General features: G+C 36.7%; 1 protein-coding gene across 4 annotated transcripts in view; it reads right to left on the bottom strand.

Moving 5' to 3' along the window:
- The window catches only part of LOC6501777 (metabotropic glutamate receptor), a 140643-nt gene extending 123185 nt beyond the window's left edge, over positions 1-17458 (bottom strand). The window contains exon 1 of one of the 4 annotated variants that reach the window (XM_044717635.1): positions 17037-17458. The gene's annotated coding sequence lies outside the window, so the exon portion shown is untranslated. The remainder of the gene's footprint in view (positions 1-17036) is intronic. The other 3 variants (XM_032455865.2, XM_044717634.1, XM_032455866.2) reach the window with 3 other exon arrangements.
- Positions 17459-18682: the final 1224 nt, after the last annotated feature.

Here is an 18682-nt window from a genome sequence, read left to right as displayed (position 1 = left end):
TGGCGGTTCGGACGAAGGTGGTATGTACGAACAGGTAACATACAAAGATTGATCGGACATACATCTTATGTACATCTTATGTACAAAATTCATAAGGATCGGCCGACTATATCTTATAGCTGTCTTAGAAAGATCGGAATTGGCATAACTTTGGTGTTTGGAATTTGTGGAAAGTCCCATCCTTCTAACTTGAAAAACAACGAAGTTATGGCATTTCCGATCAATCAGTTATATGGCAGCTATAGGATGTAGTCGACCGATCCCGGCCGTTCCGACTTATACTGCTTGCAAACAAAAGAAGGATGTGTGCAAAGTTTCAACTTGATAGCTCTAAAAATGAGAGACTAGTTTGCGTAGAAACAGACAGACGGTCAGACGGACATGCTTATATCGACTCAGGAGGTGATCCTGGTCAAGAATATATATACTTTATAGGGTCGGAGATGTCTCCTTCACTGCTTTACACACTTTTGACCAAAATTATAATGCCCTCTGCAAGGGTATAAAAATAAAAAAGAAAGGAAATTTATATTCCCTTGCAGTTTAGCAGCAGCCTTTATTATTATTTTATATATCGGATCGTATATAGTTGTCCGATCCTTATGAGAATTTCACCATCAAAAAAATTTCTAATAAAAACATTGGAAACAGCCAATCATCTTTAAAAATAGCAAGGTTGTGTCATTTCCGATCTTTCAGTTATATGGCAGGTATACGATATAGTCGGCCGATCCTTATAAAACATAGGACTAGATTACCCAAAACGGAAAGCGTGGATAGTCCCATCATTCTAGATTCAAAAACAACAAAGTTAACCCGATTATCCTAATAAAATTTTGCCAATTTGATAAGATTGCCCAAAATGAAATCTTGACTAAATATAACATGTGTGGAAAGTCCCAACCCTCCAACTTAAAAAACACCAATGTTATGGCATTTCCGATCGATCAGTTATATGGCAGCTATAGGATAGAGTCGGCCGATCCTTATCAAAATTTGTCAGATCGGATAATTTTTCCCAAAGTGGGATGCATAGAAAGTCCCATCCTTCTAACTTATAAAAAACAAGAAAGGAAAGCTAACTTCGGGCGGAGCCGAAGTTTATATACCCTTGCAGTTGAGTCGCAGTTATGATAATTTCGATGACAGCTATAGGATATAGTCGGCCGATCCTTATGATTTATGAATTTTGCACATAAGATATTTTGTCAAATATAACATGTGTGGAAAGTCCCAAACCTCTAACTTAAAAAACACCAAAGTTATGGCATTTCCGATCAATCAGTTATATGGCAGCTATAGGATGTAGTCGACCGATCCCGGCCGTACCGACTTATATACTGCCTGCAAAGGAAAGAAGGATGTGTGCAAAGTTTCAACTCGATAGCTCTAAAACTGAGGCACTAGTTTGCTTAGAAACAGACAGACGGACAGACGGACTTGCTTATATCGACTCAGAAGGTGATCCTGATCAAGAATATATATACTTTATAGGGTCATAGATGTCTCCTTCACTGCGTTGCACATTTTTGACCAAAATTATAATACCCTCTGCAAGGGTATAAAAAAAACAAACCAATCGACTCATATTTAGGAGAAGAATGCGAATATATAAAAATATTCCATCTACAATGTCAACTACAATATGTTACAATGATCTTGGAGTAGCTATAATTGTCTCGCTCTAAGAAATAGAGAATAAGAAAATATGTAAATCAATTTTTCCTCAGTCACAAATAAAGTTCCGAAGCTTACACACGGTGTTTTAATTTTGTCGCTTCGAATTCTGCCGCTCAAGAGGTTATGGGCCCAGGCACTGGAGAATTCAAGTTATTCGGTGTGTGACTCGATATTAAGAACAATGAGTGCTCTTTATCAAATTGATAAGTTAGAGGAGACGAACTATGACACATGGAAAATACAGATGCGATCTGTATTGGTGCATTCCGGTTTGTGGAGTGTTACGTCTGGAGAGCTAACTGAAACGAATGTTCCAGAAGGACAACAGTTTGCGGCCTTGGACAGTAAGGCGTTGGCAACAATAACATTGAGTGTAAAGTCATCTCAATTGGCCTACATCAAGAATTGCTTGACGGCTGTGGAGGCATGGACCAAGTTGAAGGAGGTTCATCAACCAAGCGGACCTGTACGAAAGGTACAGTTATACAAGAAACTGCTTAATAAACGGATGGAGCAAGGGCAGAGCATGAAGACCTACATACGTGAATTCGTGGAAATTCTGGATGGTCTAACTGGAGTTGGAATAGAGCTAAACGACGAAACGTTTTGCTATCAAGCCTTCCAGAGCAATTTGAATATTTCGCGGTCGCTATGGAGACACGAGATAAGTTGCCTTCGTTCGAAGTTCTCACCATAAAGTTAAAGGAGGAGAGCGAAAGAAAAAGAATAGCAGATGAACGAGTCGACACTAAGGCATTCGCTGCAACGCTGAAGCACAACTCACAGACGAAAACCTATGGGCAGAAGAAAAGAAAGAATATCGTTTGTTTCAAGTGTGGTGAACAAGGGCACATTAAGTCCCAGTGTCAAAATGAGAGTGAGGGAGATCACCGCATGGCATCAAGAAATGCCAAAGCAGCCTGCTGCATGCCTGTGACGTCAACAACATTGACAATTCAGCATGGTGGTTGGATAGTGGCGCAACAGCCCATATGTGTTGCGCAAGAGAGCTATTCACAAAGTTTGAGAAACACACTGAACAGATCGGACTGGCTAATGCTGGTTTCCTTCAAGCAGAAGGTATAGGTGACGTCAAGATACAGACAGGCCAGTGCATGTTGACACTAAAAAATGTTCTTTACGTTCCGAAGATGACCGGAAATTTCTATTGCGTGAGCAGTGCTGTCCAGAACAGGTGCAAGGTGACCTTTGACTTAGAGAATGCCAAGGTGATGCAAGATGGAGAATGCATAGTGAAAGCCAAAAAGATTGGCAACTTGTACTTGTTTGTGGGTGGTCGCAGCAAATGTTTTGGGATTTTGCTACACAAGAGATACGGACATATTCATTTCTCTAGCTTGAAAGAGATGGTATCCAAAGGGATCGTTCGAGGGATAGTTAATATTCGGTTGCCAGAGAGTATTAGTTGGAAAACGTGTATGGTTAGCAAAATCCAGGTACATGCAGATGTTTGTGGACCTTTCCCAACATTGTCCCTCGGAGGTTCCAAGTATTTTTTGACGTTCATTGACGATAAGTCCAGGAGGATGAGTGGGAAGAATGAGGTGCTACCCAAATTAATCGATTTCAAGAACCTGGAGGAACGGCAGGCAGGAAGGAGACTCAAATGCCTGCGGAGTGATAATGGCGGAGAAATTGTCAATAAACAGTTTGACAAATGTCTGAGGCAGCATGGAACCGACAGACAGGCAAATTGTACGCTAGTGGAGATGTCAAGATGCCTTCTGATCCAGGCGGGACTGGGAGATCAGAAGCTGTCAACACTTCGGTTTATTAGCGAAACCGCTCCCCTACCAGCGCATTAGAGAGTATGACTCCTATGGAAGCGTGGACGGGTAAGAGACCTTATGTACAACACCTAAAGGTTTTTGGATCTCTTGCAGTTGCTCTGGAAAAGGGTCCGAGGAAGGGCAGCAAATTTCAACCTAAAGGTAAAGAGTACAATATGGTTGGGTACTCTGTGGCAGCAAAAGGTTATCGACTATATGATCCATCAACTCGACAATTGGTCGATAAACGGGCTGTGTTATTTGATGAACATCATGACGTGGCATCCAAGGCTGATGCCGTGACGATCAATCTGGAGGAACTGGAGGAGGCTACCAGCAGCAGGGACCCGGAGATGCAGAAATCGTTTCTGACTTATCCATCGACGCCGGCAGCTCCGATGAGAGTACAGATCAGTACGAGAGTGCCGAAGAAAAAGGTGAGCATGTCGTGGAGGAGGCACGCAGGGGCCCCGGTCGTCCTAAGATCATTCGGAGTGGAAAACCTGGAAGCCCAAAGAAGCAGTACAATATTCTAGGCGCCCTTGTTTCGGAAAATGTTTCGATTCGATTAACTTGCAAAGAGGCGCTGGAGAGTAAAAATGCAAAAGAGTGGCGTGAAGCCATGGAAAGAGAACATGATTCTCTAGTTGCCAACCAGACTTGGAAAATCACTGATTTACCCAAAAATCAGCGAGCAATTAGATGCAAGTGGGTGTTCAACGTAAAGCGTGATGAAGATGGCCAAATAGAACGTTTCAAGGCTCGACTGGTAGCAAAAGGATGCTCCCAGCAGTTTGGCGTAAATTAGCTAGAAACATTTTCGCCGGTATGCCGATTGGAGAGGGTGCGCTTTATTATAGCACTGGCGGCGGAGCTCAAGCTACATCTTCATCAAATGGATGTATGCACCACGTATGTCAACAGCGATCTGAGTGAGACGGTTTACAGCCGGAAGGGTACTCAGACATGAAAGGGTACATGAAACAAATCCTGACAAGGTATTGCTTCTGAAAAGAGCAATATATGGCTTGAAGCAATCCGGAAGGGCCTGGAGCGAGAAGCTAAATGGCGTATTGGTTAATATGGGATTCGTTGCCTGTGATAACGAACCATGTTTGTACAAACATACCTTCTTGTGGAGGTACTAATCTTGTACTAATCTTGTACTAATCCTTGTATATGTTGACGATATACACGATTATAGCCAGCCAATCGCACGAGGATTTGCTAAAAATCAAGAGCAGCATCTCACGATCATTCGAGTGCGTTAAGGGTCAACTTAACCATTTCCTGGGCATGGAAATCGAACGGGACGGCGATCTTGGATCAATTACTTTTGGACATACGCAATATATCAAGGACTTATTGCATACCCATGGGATTGATTTTTGCAAATCGGCGAAGACACCTTTGGATCCTGGTTTTCAAATAGATTGCACAAGCCCCCAATGCAAAAAGATGGATCCTACTTCTTATCAGTCCGTATTAGGAGAGCTTATGTGGCTAGCTCTTACAACAAGGCCAGGCAAAGCACGTCTTTAGATATCTCTCATCTACGATTGACATGAAACTACACTACCGACAATGTGGTCAATCGTTCTGTGGATACGTGGACGCAGAATGGGCAGGTGATAGGCTTGACAGGAAGTCCTATACTGGTTACATCTACCTGTTAGCAGGTGGTCCGATTTCTTGGCGTTCGGAAAAGCAGCGAAGTGTGGAAGTTTGTTAGTGACGTTGTTAAGGAAGGGCAAGTTTTGTTGAAATACAAATGTACAACCGAAATGATAGCAGATATTTTGAAACGAAACATGAAGAGTTTACAAATATGTTTAATTTGTTTATTTTTTGTAAACAAGCTTGCATTGACGAATGGTGTAGAAAATAAGGTACCCTGTATATTTTAGTATGTTACAATGCACGCTTTTATAGTTATAGGAAGAAGAAAGAGATCTTGGAGTAGCTATAATTGTCTCGCTCTAAGAAATAGAGAATAAGAAAATATATATATCAATTTTTCCTCAGTCACAAATAAAGTTCCGAAGCATACACACGGTGTTTTAATTTTGTCACTTCGAATTCTGCCGCTCAAGACAATTTAGTGATTCAAAGTTTTTTTACTTTCACCCTAATTTGTCCCAAACCAAACGACTTTTGGAAAACGTTTGGACAAAAATTATTTAATTAAAACAATACCTTTCGATTGGTGTATAATTCATTTAGATCGGATGCCTACAGAAAATTTTTAATTCTATAATATTAATAAAACCTTTTCCAACGGAAGGTTTGTTTTTTTCTTATTGAAATCAGTATATCATACTACGTTTTAATTTTGGATTTAAGAAAAAAAATCACGAAAAAAATTTATTGAATTTATTATAGTTAGTTAAACGATTTTTTCTTCAATTAAATAGTAAAAAATCGTATTTTATCTCATGTTTTTAAAAAGTCATGTCGATCTAAAATAGTTTCTATGTTCAAAACATATCATTTGCAGGTTCAACTGGTTTAGTAAAGCTTTACAGAAATTGTAGAATAAGAAAAACAATATCGCATCCAATATGATGTAAAGAAACGGGAAATTCAAAAAAAAAAAACATCGGCTGAGACAATAAAGAAGTGGAGTTTCATTAAGGGGGGAATGAAGAATCAGGATGATCGCATTTCTTTAGTGCAATTTTCGATAGCTTTTTTCGTTTTTTTTTCTAATAATTTTTTTTTTCAAATACATTTTATTTGGTACAAAGGATTTTTCTTAATCGGGTTATTAAGGAGAGAGGGAGGAGAGATTCATTCATTCATTTATTTATTTCATTTGAGATTCATTTATTTCTTCTGAAGAGCTGCTATTTTGTATTTGAGGGGTACCCTTAGAGGGTACAGAGGGTATTATAATTTTGGTCAAAAGTGTGCAACGCAGTGAAGGAGACATCATCGACCCTAAGCCCAGTGCTCTCGCTCCTCATTTGTTGTTGGATTGCTCTGTCATATGGGAAGTGAAAAGTCATATCGTATACTGCTCCCAGCAAAGGCAAGGAAAATTACAAGAACAATTTTGCGTCGTTTAACAACACTTAACATAGTTTGAACCCTTTTCGGCCTAGTGCAAACGAATTTTGTTGTTCGATTGCCGAAACAACGATTTTTCACTGCAAGAAATCACTAAGATCAATCACATGTTGACAGTTTAAATATTGCTGAAAAGTGTAGTGGGGTTTGAAAACCGCAGACCCGGTTTATACTAGCGCCACCTAGCGGGCGGTACGATCAGTAAATTGGCAACATTAGACGTAAGGGATAAGGCAGGACGGCATTTGTCTTATCGTTTTTGGAGTTTATACTAGCGCCACCTAGCGGGCGGTACGATCAGTAAATTGGCAACATTAGACGTAAGGGATAAGGCAGGACGGCATTTGTCTTATCGTTTTTGGAGTATCTAAAGTCTAGCCCTGGTAGCAAGCCATTTTGTAGCAACCGAGCTCAAAATTCTCGTGCTTCCTTTTTAACCAGACTCTCGACCTGCGCGGATGTATTTCTGCCATCCGGCGAAGGTACACGAGAAAGGTTAGAACAAGATAAGAATCACCCATAAGTATAGAGCTTACCACAAAAATTTACGTAGCCTAAGCGGCTGCATTCAGAGTGAACCCATCCAGTAAAAGTAAACCTATACACTGAAAGTGAACCCATCCAGCAAAAGGGAACCCATCCAAATCCTAGATTTTGGCCCAATTCGGTGTGTTACCGAACCTTCAGGGGTAAGTCCAAGTCTGTGGGGTGCTGAACGGGTGCAGATGCCCTCATTTAGGCGTTTTTTTTATTGGGGACGGAAATTTTCATAAACATCTTTTTATATAAGGAGGCGATTATTGAAGCACTAATTTCTGCCCCAAGAGGGCAGCTGAATCCGACCCCGTTTGTTTTTTTAATCATACGTTCGCCATAGACAAAAGAGTAGGCGTTGGTGATGGACAGCTTGGAGTGAATTTCGCCTAAACCAATACCTAAGTCAAGGTACCTCGCGGGGATGGCTAAGGGGCATCCATAAGTGTTCTGATTAACAGGAGTCAGTGGTCTAAAAATTTTAATTCATTTACTATAAAATTTAAGTTAGAAGGTTAAGGAAAAGCCCCAATGCCCAATCTAATGTTTAAATCGAAATTAAAAGTTAAACGTAGTTAAAAGCCCCAAAACCCAATACAAAGTTAAAATATAAATTAAAAGTTAAATGAAAAGCCCCAATACCTAGTTAAAAGCCCCAAAACCCAATAAAAAGTTAAAATATAAATTAAAGTTAAAAGAAAAGGCCCAATACCCATTACAAAGATAAAATATTCGTTAAATTCAATACAAAATTAGAATCAGTTTAAAATAATTAAAAAATACAAATTAAAATTAAGTTAAAATGCCCGCATATTAAAACAAAAAAAAGAGAAAAAAAGATGAAGTGAAATATAACAAGAAAGGAAAGCTAGCTTCGGGCGGAGCCGAAGTTTATATACCCTTGCAGTTGAGTTGCAGTCCGCTAGGTGGCGCCACGCATCTTATATTATTAGATAGTTATATGGCGGTTATATGGCGGCTATTGGATATAGTTGGCCGATCCTTATGAAACTTGCCAAATTCGAATTATTTTGCCAAAAGAGGAATCCATTGAAACTCCCATCCTTCTAACTTGAAAAACAACGAAGTTATAGCATTTCCGATCAATCAGTTATATGACAGCTATAGGATATAGACGGCCGATCCTGATGAAATTCGACAAATCATATTGTTTTTTCCAAAATAGAATCTCTACCAAATCCCATCTTTCTAACTTAAAAAACACCAAAGTTATGCCAATTTCGATCGTTCTATGACAGCTATAGGATATAGTCGGCCGATCCTTACGAAATTTTGTACATAAGATATTTTGGTCAAATATAACATGTGTAGAAACTTCCGATCAATCAGTTATATGGCAGCTATAGGATATAGTCGACCGATCCCGGCCGTTCCGACTTATATACTGCCTGCAAAGGAAAGAAGGGTGTGTGCAAAGTTTCAACTCGATAGCTTTAAAACTGAGAGACTAGTTTGCGTAGCAACAGACAGACGGACAGACGGACAGACGGGCAGACGGACATGCTCATATCGACTCAGGAGGTGATCCTGATCAAGAATATATATACTTTATAGGGTCGGAGAGGTCTCCTTCACTGCGTTGCACACTTTTGACCAAAATTATAATACCCTCTGCAAGGGTATAAAAATATGAAGAAAAAAAGATAAGAAGTAGATAAGAAGATTTGAGATAACAAGTCATAAAAGTCTATTCTGTTCGGTATCGATGTGGGTGCATGTGCTGATATAATAGTTTTTGCGAGTCGCTTTGCGCTTGCATTTGTTTACAAACTTTTTTTCGACACCGCCAACATTTGGAAGCGCTTTCAACGTTGGAGTATCAAGGTGAGCCAAAGTCTACACAATTATTACCTTTTTCTATTGCATATACATATCATCGACTCAGAACCGAAATTTGAAATGAAGGAAAATGAAATCAAAACAATAGGATTAAAATTACCGTCTCAAATAAAAAAAAATTAAGTTGAAATAAAAAGAAAGAAAATGAATAGGGAAAATAAATAATCGCAGCACATAAAAAGTTAGAATAAGGAAACTTTTAAAACAATTTTTATTAAATACTACGATTAAACATTATATTTCTATTACTAAATTTCTATTAATTAATATTAATATTATTGAATCCCGAAAATACTTAATAACCCCTACCTAAATTCTTATAAAATTATTATCTTTTGTCCTAATATATTTAAGTCTATAAATCAGTTGTTTTGAAAACAAAAATATTATGCTAGGCTTTAACTCCAAAAATTATATATCGTTCCAATGTTTAGTAAGTAGAGTAAAGTACCCTGTTTTAACTCCATGCTGACCCAAGAGTCGTCGTAGCCTTTTTGATACAAAGGAGCCTGGTGCAGGATCGCGTAGGAAACGCACTGGCATGGTAGGGTGGGCTAAAGACTATATCCTATAGCTGCCACATAACTTTTTAATCAGAATAGCCGTAACTTTGGTGTTTTTTAGTTAGGGGGTTGGGACTTTCCACCAATTTTGTTAAAATATGGATTGGATGCTTAAATTACCAAGATTCAAAAACTATATCCGATTGATCTATATGATATTGATAGAGAAACACTGCCATTACACTGTGCGACAAAAAAAAAACGAAATAAACTTGGGAAACGAGAAACTTAATCTGGTCGAAGAGAACTCAAAAATATTTTTTTTATATTTTTTATTATCTTTTAATTTTTATTACCTTTTAATGAAATTTGTCTCGTTTTATTCAGTATTAATGAGACAATATTAATATGTGGCATAAATGACAGAATTTTTGTTAGGAGAAAGCAATATACTCTTATTTTTATACACATTGTTTCTCCGAAGCGCTCGCTAGGTTGAGTTGACTTTTTTTGGGAAAGCGTTATAACTTCACCAATTTTCATAATTTTTTGATGAAATTTGTCTCGTTTTATTCAGAATGAATGAGACAACATTGATATGTATCAAAAATGGCCGAATTTTTGTAAGTTGTACCGAAAACCTGGCATCAAAATCCGAAAAACACGAATAAAAGTCGAAAACTTCAGTTTCAGGTGTAAAAATTTTGTCCTTTTTGTTCAACAAAATCGAAGATATATTTTTTTTAAAAGCTACAACATTTAACTATTGAAATACAGCAAAAATTTTGAAATCGGTTGAAAAAAACGCGTTCAGGAATTTTTAAGCGCAAAAAAGTCCCGAAAAACGGTTTTTTTTTGTATAAATAAAAATTGGAGGGTTCCAAAAATATAAAAAAAATATTTTTGAGTTCTCTTCGACCAGATTACCAACCTACACTATCTCGTTTCACAAGTGTTTTTTCACTGTCGCACCGTGTTATTATTTGAAATTTTAGTTAAGTGTAAAAAATATAACAGTTCAAAGTTCCTTGTTAGGGTTAAAAATGATACCTCACGAACGTTTATGACTAGAATTCTAACGTGGAGGGGTATATACGGAGGAACGTCATACGCCTCGGCAGGAGTCTTTTTTGAGAAGTTGGGGGTTTTGAATTGGAGAACTCTTTGGAGTCTAAGTGTAAAGTCTTCTTAAAAAACCAAAAACGTTGAGCTTAAGAACTGCTTTTGGAAAGTCAGACAGATTACGAAGAGTTTGAAGTCAAGTGCGAGAATATAAGTGAGTACGCATAAAAGAAGCTGTGCTCTCTAGACAATCACGTCCCTAGCACAGGTAATTGCCCTGAATAATAATAACGATAACGTCAGGTTCATGTCCGTTCGACAGACAATCGGTGAGACAGAATACCCGAATGCCACTAAGCAGATGACGCCTTTAAGCCTTAAAGCCAAGGGTGGACGACTCAGGAACTGAAGCCCGTTTTACGGATCGCAGATGTTCTGCGCAATCGTTTTAGTAATCGGCGTTTAATTTTCCAGTTTCACATCAATAAGATGCTGCAGCTTCTTGGGGTCGAGCCAGGGTCTGGTGCTACTTTGCTCTCATGAGTTCCGGATCAGCTGCCGAGATCCAAGGATGCTTGCTCATCCAGATTATCCTCCAGAAGTTGGATCCTGCCATTAAAGCCAAGTGGGAAAACACTCTCATCGAAAACAACGACAGCCTTTCGTCTTTGGAGTCCATAACACGATTTTTGAAGCAAAGATGCCGGACTCTAGGATGCGTGGACTTTTGTTTGGCTGCGTATCTACCACCTAACCAAGTGGGCCGAGGTTGATCTTCGAATAACCGAACTTCGTGCATTACGCCCGTACATCTCTATGCGCCCTGTGTAGTGTTTGGGCCCACGCGCTTCCTACTTGCTTCATTATCCCTCCAATTAGTCAACGGTACGACAAAGTGCGACGGCTGACCCGCTGTTTTGTATATTTTGAGGATGGCTTCCCGTTGCCCAACGTGCAATCGCCGACAAAATTTTTTGTTGCACCATTGCGGGCAGGTGTCCAGCCCTAAAAGTGCCCCACCAGTACGAGGCCGTTGGTACCCCACATTCCCGGTCAATCGCCATATACTTCATTCTTCTGCGAACCGCCAAGATCCGCATCCGTGTTAGATTAGGTGCCTTCCTGCCTTACAGAGTGTTATTCTTTGCCGTTAATGTGTGTGTGTAGTCTCGACTAACCACATATTCAGCGAACCTACAGGCGGTTTTAGTTTCTCATATTGCGGACTGGCAGCCCAGCCTTAAAAATGATAATCCGAAATGGATGATTCCTTACGGCGTAGCTCTGGCTGATCCTAACTTCCACAGAGCCCAGGGTGTGGTATTGCTAATTGGAGCCAGCCTGTTCTTCAACCTTTTGTCAGTTGGTAAAATCCATTTACGTCACTGCCTTCCAATTGCCCAAAATACGCTACGATATATCTTCGATTTTTTTAAACAAAAAGGACAACATTTTTACACAAGGCTGAAAATTTTGGCTTTTATTCGTGTTTTTTGGATTTTGACGCCAGTTTTATCAACATATTAATACTTAATAAAACGAGACAAATTTCATTAAAAAATTATAAAAACTGTTGAAGTTATAACGCTTTTCCCAAAAAAAGTCAATTCAACCTTTCGAGAGCTCTTGTGTGTTTAAGTGTATAACAGTGTGTATAAGAAAGGAATATGCTCTTATTCTTCAGGAAATTGCTGGCCACAAATTCAATTTTTAAGCGGTTAGCTACGCGTTTAGCACTTCAGTGTTAATTTGAAGTTAATTTTTAGGTTTAAGTGTTGAACATGCCTCACCGTGTCATACATGAGACATTGATTCAAGCCCCGCATCGTCCAAAATTACTTTAGTTTTTAAATAGAATATGATCTCCCGATCCATCTTTTTGAACACTTTTAAGTTATAAATATTATTTATAAAATTTTTAAAAATCATCTGATTGTTCTGAGAGATGCAATATCTATATGATATAGTTGTCTGATCTGAAATTTTTCGAATTTGATCTGCCTTCAAGCGTCGTTCTATTCAAGAACTATCCACTGGTTACCATATCCATCCTGGAATACTCCATGGATTCCATGTTCAAAACAAATCCCAATGAAACCTTGCTTCAAAAAACTTTACAGATTTCGTAAATTGCCAAAAAAAACAAGATAGAAAAGCTAACTTCGGGCGGAGCCGTTGTTGATATATCTTTGCAGTTAAGTAGCAGCTTATATTATTATATATATATCGGATTGTATATAATTTGCCCTTGCAGAGGGCATTATAATTTTGGTCAAAAGTGTGCAACGCAGTGAAGGAGGCATCTCCGACCCTATAAGGTATATATATTCTTGATTATTTAGTATATAAATACTGCCTGCAAACAAAAGAAGGATGTGTGCAAAATTTCAACTCGATAGCTTCAAAACTGAGAAACAGACGATACAGAGAACTTGGTACAGATTCCATTTTGGGCAATCTTATCCGATCCGTCAAATTTCACCCTTATAAAATTTTGTAGATAAGATATTTTGGCAAAATATAACATATGTGGAAAGTCCAAACCCTCTAACCCCTAAACACCTAAGTTATGGCATTTCCCATCAATCAGTTACATGGCAGCTAGAGGATATAGTCGACAGATTCGAAAAAAATTTCCCATCATATATACAAATCCATGTATGTACTATGTATGTGTACGTAACACCAAGCTTCTTAGGTGGCTGCACAAATTGGTAGCTCCACTTATAGGACTATATCTTTAGTATGTACACAAATTTTGCCAGGTATAAGCGATATATCAAAAGTTGTATCATTTCAGGGGAGATAGCCCCTACACTAACATATAACATAAATAAGATTATGGAGACTTATATGTTTCAAATAAATATAACCACATTGGTTAATAACTATTAATATTTATTAAAGATAGGGTGGATACAAAGATTTGGTTTAATATCTAGGTTGTGAAAATTAAGACTTCTTGAAGAGTGAAGCTTATTGTAGCGAGTAGTCTTTCAGTATGCCCAAAGGGTTTTTTGATACTATGGCGAAAAAGAATTTATTCGTTGCTAATTTAAATTGTGTCGGTTGACTCGCCACAAGATCAAAAAAAAAATAAAAAAAAAAATGTTTACTAAAAAAAAATATATTTTCAGTGTATTTTTTTGTCTACTTGTAAGATTTTTGGTCTCAGAGAAAGTGAAATAGACATTTAAAATTTTTTTTGTTTTTAGTTATTTAAAAATTGTGGAAGAAAAGTTGCTCATATTTTAGTAACAAACATCTCAAATTTTTTTCACGATTGCTAAGAATAAAATAGTGCAAACATACAAACAGACATACAGAAGGATAAACTTCGTTCATTTTGAAAGGGCTGTAAAAATCAAATTTCTTGAATGACTGCTGAAAAAAATGAAACTGTGGGTTATGTTTGTTCTGGACTTTGGTTCAGGGAAGCATAAAAGTTATGAAGCAGGTGAAATTATGTGAAGATTTTTTGCTGTTGGCCGGTGTAGTTTGGCCAAAATTCTATTAAAAATCAAAAATTTTTTCGTATATGTGGAAAAAAAATTGTTTAAACAAATAAACAGATGATGGGCCGATCCTTATAAGAGTTTCACTGTATAATGAATTATCAAAAAAAAAATCTTGGTGAAGTCCCAAACTTCTTTCTTCAAAAATACCAAAGTTGTGTATGGCTGGTAGTGGCCGAGCCAATCTTGGCTCGGTGGACTTATATACTGGGTGTAAGATAAAAAAGGACATGTGTAAAGTTTCAATTCGATAGCTTTAAAACTGAGAGACTAGTTCGGGCAGAAACAAATAGGCAGATGGACGGATGATATATGGACATGCCGATATTCGGCTTGAGAGGTGAAACTGATCAAAAATGTATGTTGTTTATAAGGTCCTTTACTGAGTTGCACACTTTTGACCAAAATTATAATACCCTCTGCAAAGGTATATAAACGGGAAACAATTTTTTTTTAGTTTGTTAGTAAGTTTGTTTAGTTAGTTAGTAGTCGACTCGTATTCAAGAGAATTAGGATTATTAATAAATTTAATCAGACGGAAAAAAAACCAATGTTTCCAATGAATTTAAATTCAAATTTAATGAAAATTTTAAATTTCTCTTTTTTTTTTTTGTTAAATATAACATTGTTTTATTTAAAAACTGATCTTAAATAATATTTCCGATTTGGCTGAATTTTTTTTGTAGTTATAAATTAGGCATTGGTAAGATTTTAATTTTGGAGGTGCAAGGGGGCGTGGCAAAATTTTGACAAAACTGGATATGCTTGGTCATCATGGGAGTCTAAGTGTCGAATGGGATACCTCTATCTCAAAAGATGAAATGAAAGCTAACTTCGGGCGGAGCCAAAGTTGGCATACCCTTGCAGATAGGTAGCTGCTTATATTATAAGCAGCATATTATATATATATCTGAAAGTATATAATTGTTCTATTCTTGTGAGGGTTTCGCCATCAAATTCATTTTCTAATAAAAATGTTGGATACAGCCCCAAGCATCTTTAAAAATAGCAAGTTTGTGCCATTTCCGATCGTTCAGTTATATTGCAGCTATAATATATAGTCGGCCGATCCTTATGAAATTTGGCAGATCGGATTAGATTGCCCAAAATGGAATCTGTCCCAAGTCCTATCTTTCTAACTAAAAAAAAACGAAAGTAATGCGAATTCCGATCGTTGAGTTATATGAAAGCTATAGGATACAATCGGCCGATCCCTATGAAACTTTGTAGATTCCCAACCCTCTAACTTAAGAAACAACAAAGTTTTGGCATTTCCGAGCAATCAATTATATGGCAAGTATAGGATATAGTCGACGAATCGCGGCCGTTCTGACTTATATACTGTCTTCAAGCAAAAGAAGGATGTGTGAAATGTTTCAATTCGATAGCTTCAAAACTGAGAGTCTAGTTTGCATAGAAACAGACGGGCATGCTTATATTATTATATCGACTGCTTGTATAGCAAGTGATCCTAATGAAGAATTTATATTCTTTATAGGGTCAGAGATGTCTCCGCCATTGCGTTGCACCCTTTTGACCAAAATTGTAATACCCTCTGCAGGGGTATAAAATACTGTTTTTTTTACTATAATAAATTGACAACAAATGAAACAAATTGACCAATAAAAAAAGATTTTAAAAAAAATTTTTATGATTTAATAAATATAAATAAATAAAATAAAATAAACAATAAATAAAACTTTAAATGGCTATTACAAAATTATAATAACCAGTGTTATTTTACATGCCATTTATAAATGTTTCATTTTTATACCCTTGCAGAGGGTATTATGTATGCAATGCCGTAAAGGAGACATTTCCGACCCTATAAAGTATATATTATATATTCTTAATCAGGATCACCTCCTGAGTCGATATAAGCATGTCGGTCTGTCCGTCTGTCTGTCGGTTTCTACGCAAACTAGTCTCTTGATTGATCGGAAATGCCATAACTTTGGTGGTTTTGAAGTTAAAGGGTTAGGACTTTCCACTCATGGTATTTTTGGCCCAAATTTTTTATGTACAAAATTTCAAACGGATCGGCGGACTATATCCTATAGCTTTCATAGAACGATCGGAATTGCCATAACTTTGGTTTTTTTTAAGTTAGAAAGATGGGACTTTCTACGGATTCCATTTTGGCCAATATAATCTGTTTTGCTAAATTTCATAACGATCGGCCGATTATATGCGATAGCCGCCATATAAGTGAACGATCAGAAATAGCACAATCTTAACTGCAACGGGTATATCAACTTCGGCTCCGCCTGAAGTTAGCTTTCCTTTCCTTTTGTAATTTTCTTTCTACATTGTAGGTACATATGTAAAGAATGTAGTTTACTAGAAAATGTACTCTGGTGTTATGTTCAGAAGGAGATCAATAGTTATGGATAAAGTGAAAGTTTTTTTTTTTTAGTATGGGTAATTACTGTTATGTTATTAGTCCTTCTAAAAAGCCCAAACTTCATTAAAATTTAATGAAAATATTTACTCCAATATTGAAATATTTATGTTCGAACCTCAATATCTATCTATACCACTTAGAAATCATGCTGCAAAAGCTTTAGTTCAGCAATCAGCATACAACAGAAAGCTTCTTTACAACTTTTTTCTCTTTATGTCTGTTTAAAAGCCGCTGGAGCTTTGGGTTAAGAGCGTCTCATTCTCAAAAATAATGGCGTGTGTGTGAATGTGAGTGGCAATCCCAGTAAAAGCTTAAGTCCAAGAAGTACCAACAAGAATGGTTCAACTGATGTCCTGGTTCATACTGTTCGTTAAGATGGTAAAAGCCCAGGAAGGAAAATATGTACGTATATAAATATGGAATCAAATAATAAGACAAGTATACACATTTATATTAGTAATTATAGTTTTAAAACTAGTTCTACTATTAATACAAATAATATGTATAATATAATTATAATAATGATTTGTATGTTTAAAACAAATCGCTAATAATTTAAAATATAAAAATTAGATAAAAATTATATTATATTCTCTTGATTTGGTAGTCTGTAACATACACTTCAACCTTTAACAATTTCAATTCGTGGCATGCTGACCAATGCCTGAGCTCATTTTTTGTTCATAATTATTATTCATACATATGCACTGAATTTTATTTTATTTTCCGAAAACAATTGAGTGGTCTATATTTAATATAGTCAAATTTAATTGCACAATTTAATACGAACTTTTTTTAAGTTTGTTAGATATTTTTTTTGCAAAGTTTCTACGCCTATTCTTAGCATTACCAATGGGTTGACAGATATATCCATGATAAGCCTTCACAATATTACTTCTTGTACCGCGGTAGCAGAAAATGCAGAAGCAGCAACACAACAACAATCAAGAAAGAAGGACCAGCAATTGTGGAATTGAAAAAAGGAGCCATCCACAACATTCAATGTCCATCTCTCACAAAATTTGCAGCGAGATAAAGAAATTACAGCATCCATAAGAGAAAAGAATAGACTCTAAGACTAACGGTGGGGCGAAAAGACATAAAAGTTTCTCTTTTGTTCTCTCTTAAGTATTTTCACCACCGCGATACCACACTATTTTGAGGGGTGGGTTAGTGAATACGAAACTTAGTATATCACTGTGGACGGAAGTCCACGAGGTGACGACCTGCATGCCTAGGCGTGCGCGAGGAAACTCTATATATAGCCGAAGAATTAAACATTTTCTGTAGGCAACCGATCTAAATGGATGATATACCAATCGAAAGGTATTGTTTCAATTAGAAATTTTTTGTTGAAACATATTCCAAAAGTTATTTGGTTTGGGAGAAATTAGGGTGAAAGTAAAAAAATTTTAATCACTAAAGTGGGGCTGGTGGACACATTTTAGATAGAATATTTTTATATATTCGCATTCTAGAGCTAAATACGAGTCGATTGGTACCTCAATCGACCCGATCCGACATTTCATTCAGAAGTTATTCATTCGATTTTTTCTTCTTCTTCAAAATGAACCCAGTTTGCGTCGGTTTGTCGGTTTTTCTGTTTGCACTATTTTTTCCTTAAAAATCCTGAAAAAAATTGGCAAATGTTTCTTACTATCATATGAGCAACTATTGTTCTACAACTTTTTGAAATACCTTAAGCTTACGTCAAAAAATTAAAAAAACCTTGTTAATGAAAAAATTCATAACTTTATAATTAAGAAAGATATTAAAAAGAGCTTTAGACCGTTGAAATGGTTTTTTAAATATAAATTCCACTTTCTTTGAGACCAAACGTCTATATAGTAAAAAAAAAAAAAATACACTGAAAATAAACTTTTTTTTTAAGAAAAAAAATTATTTTTCAAAATTTGGTCGACTGATCCTTTTTAAATTGCACGTGTAGATAGCTTTTGAGATGACGCAACTTTTGATATATCGCTCATATCTGGCAAAATCCGTTAACTCAAGATATAGTCCTGTAAGTGCAGCTACCCATTTTTTACAGCCTCCTGTGAAGCTTGCATTTATTATACATGTGTGTGTGTATTTGATTGGCAACTTTGCTTTTTGGAGTCTGCATATATTTGGTCAATACCCTAAAAAATATGGAGTATATCTTTTCAGATTTTAGCTTATTAGTATTATTTAAAAATAAAATCCAAATAAAAAAGGGCTTGTAAAAAGTAAAACGTAAACATTGAACTCGAACTTTGTTGCTTA

This window comes from Drosophila ananassae (genome assembly GCF_017639315.1).
Source record: "Drosophila ananassae strain 14024-0371.13 chromosome 4 unlocalized genomic scaffold, ASM1763931v2 tig00000054, whole genome shotgun sequence".
Classification (NCBI taxonomy): domain Eukaryota; kingdom Metazoa; phylum Arthropoda; class Insecta; order Diptera; family Drosophilidae; genus Drosophila; species Drosophila ananassae.
Note: the sequence above shows the minus strand (reverse complement) of the source record. Positions and strands in the feature narration are given on the sequence as shown.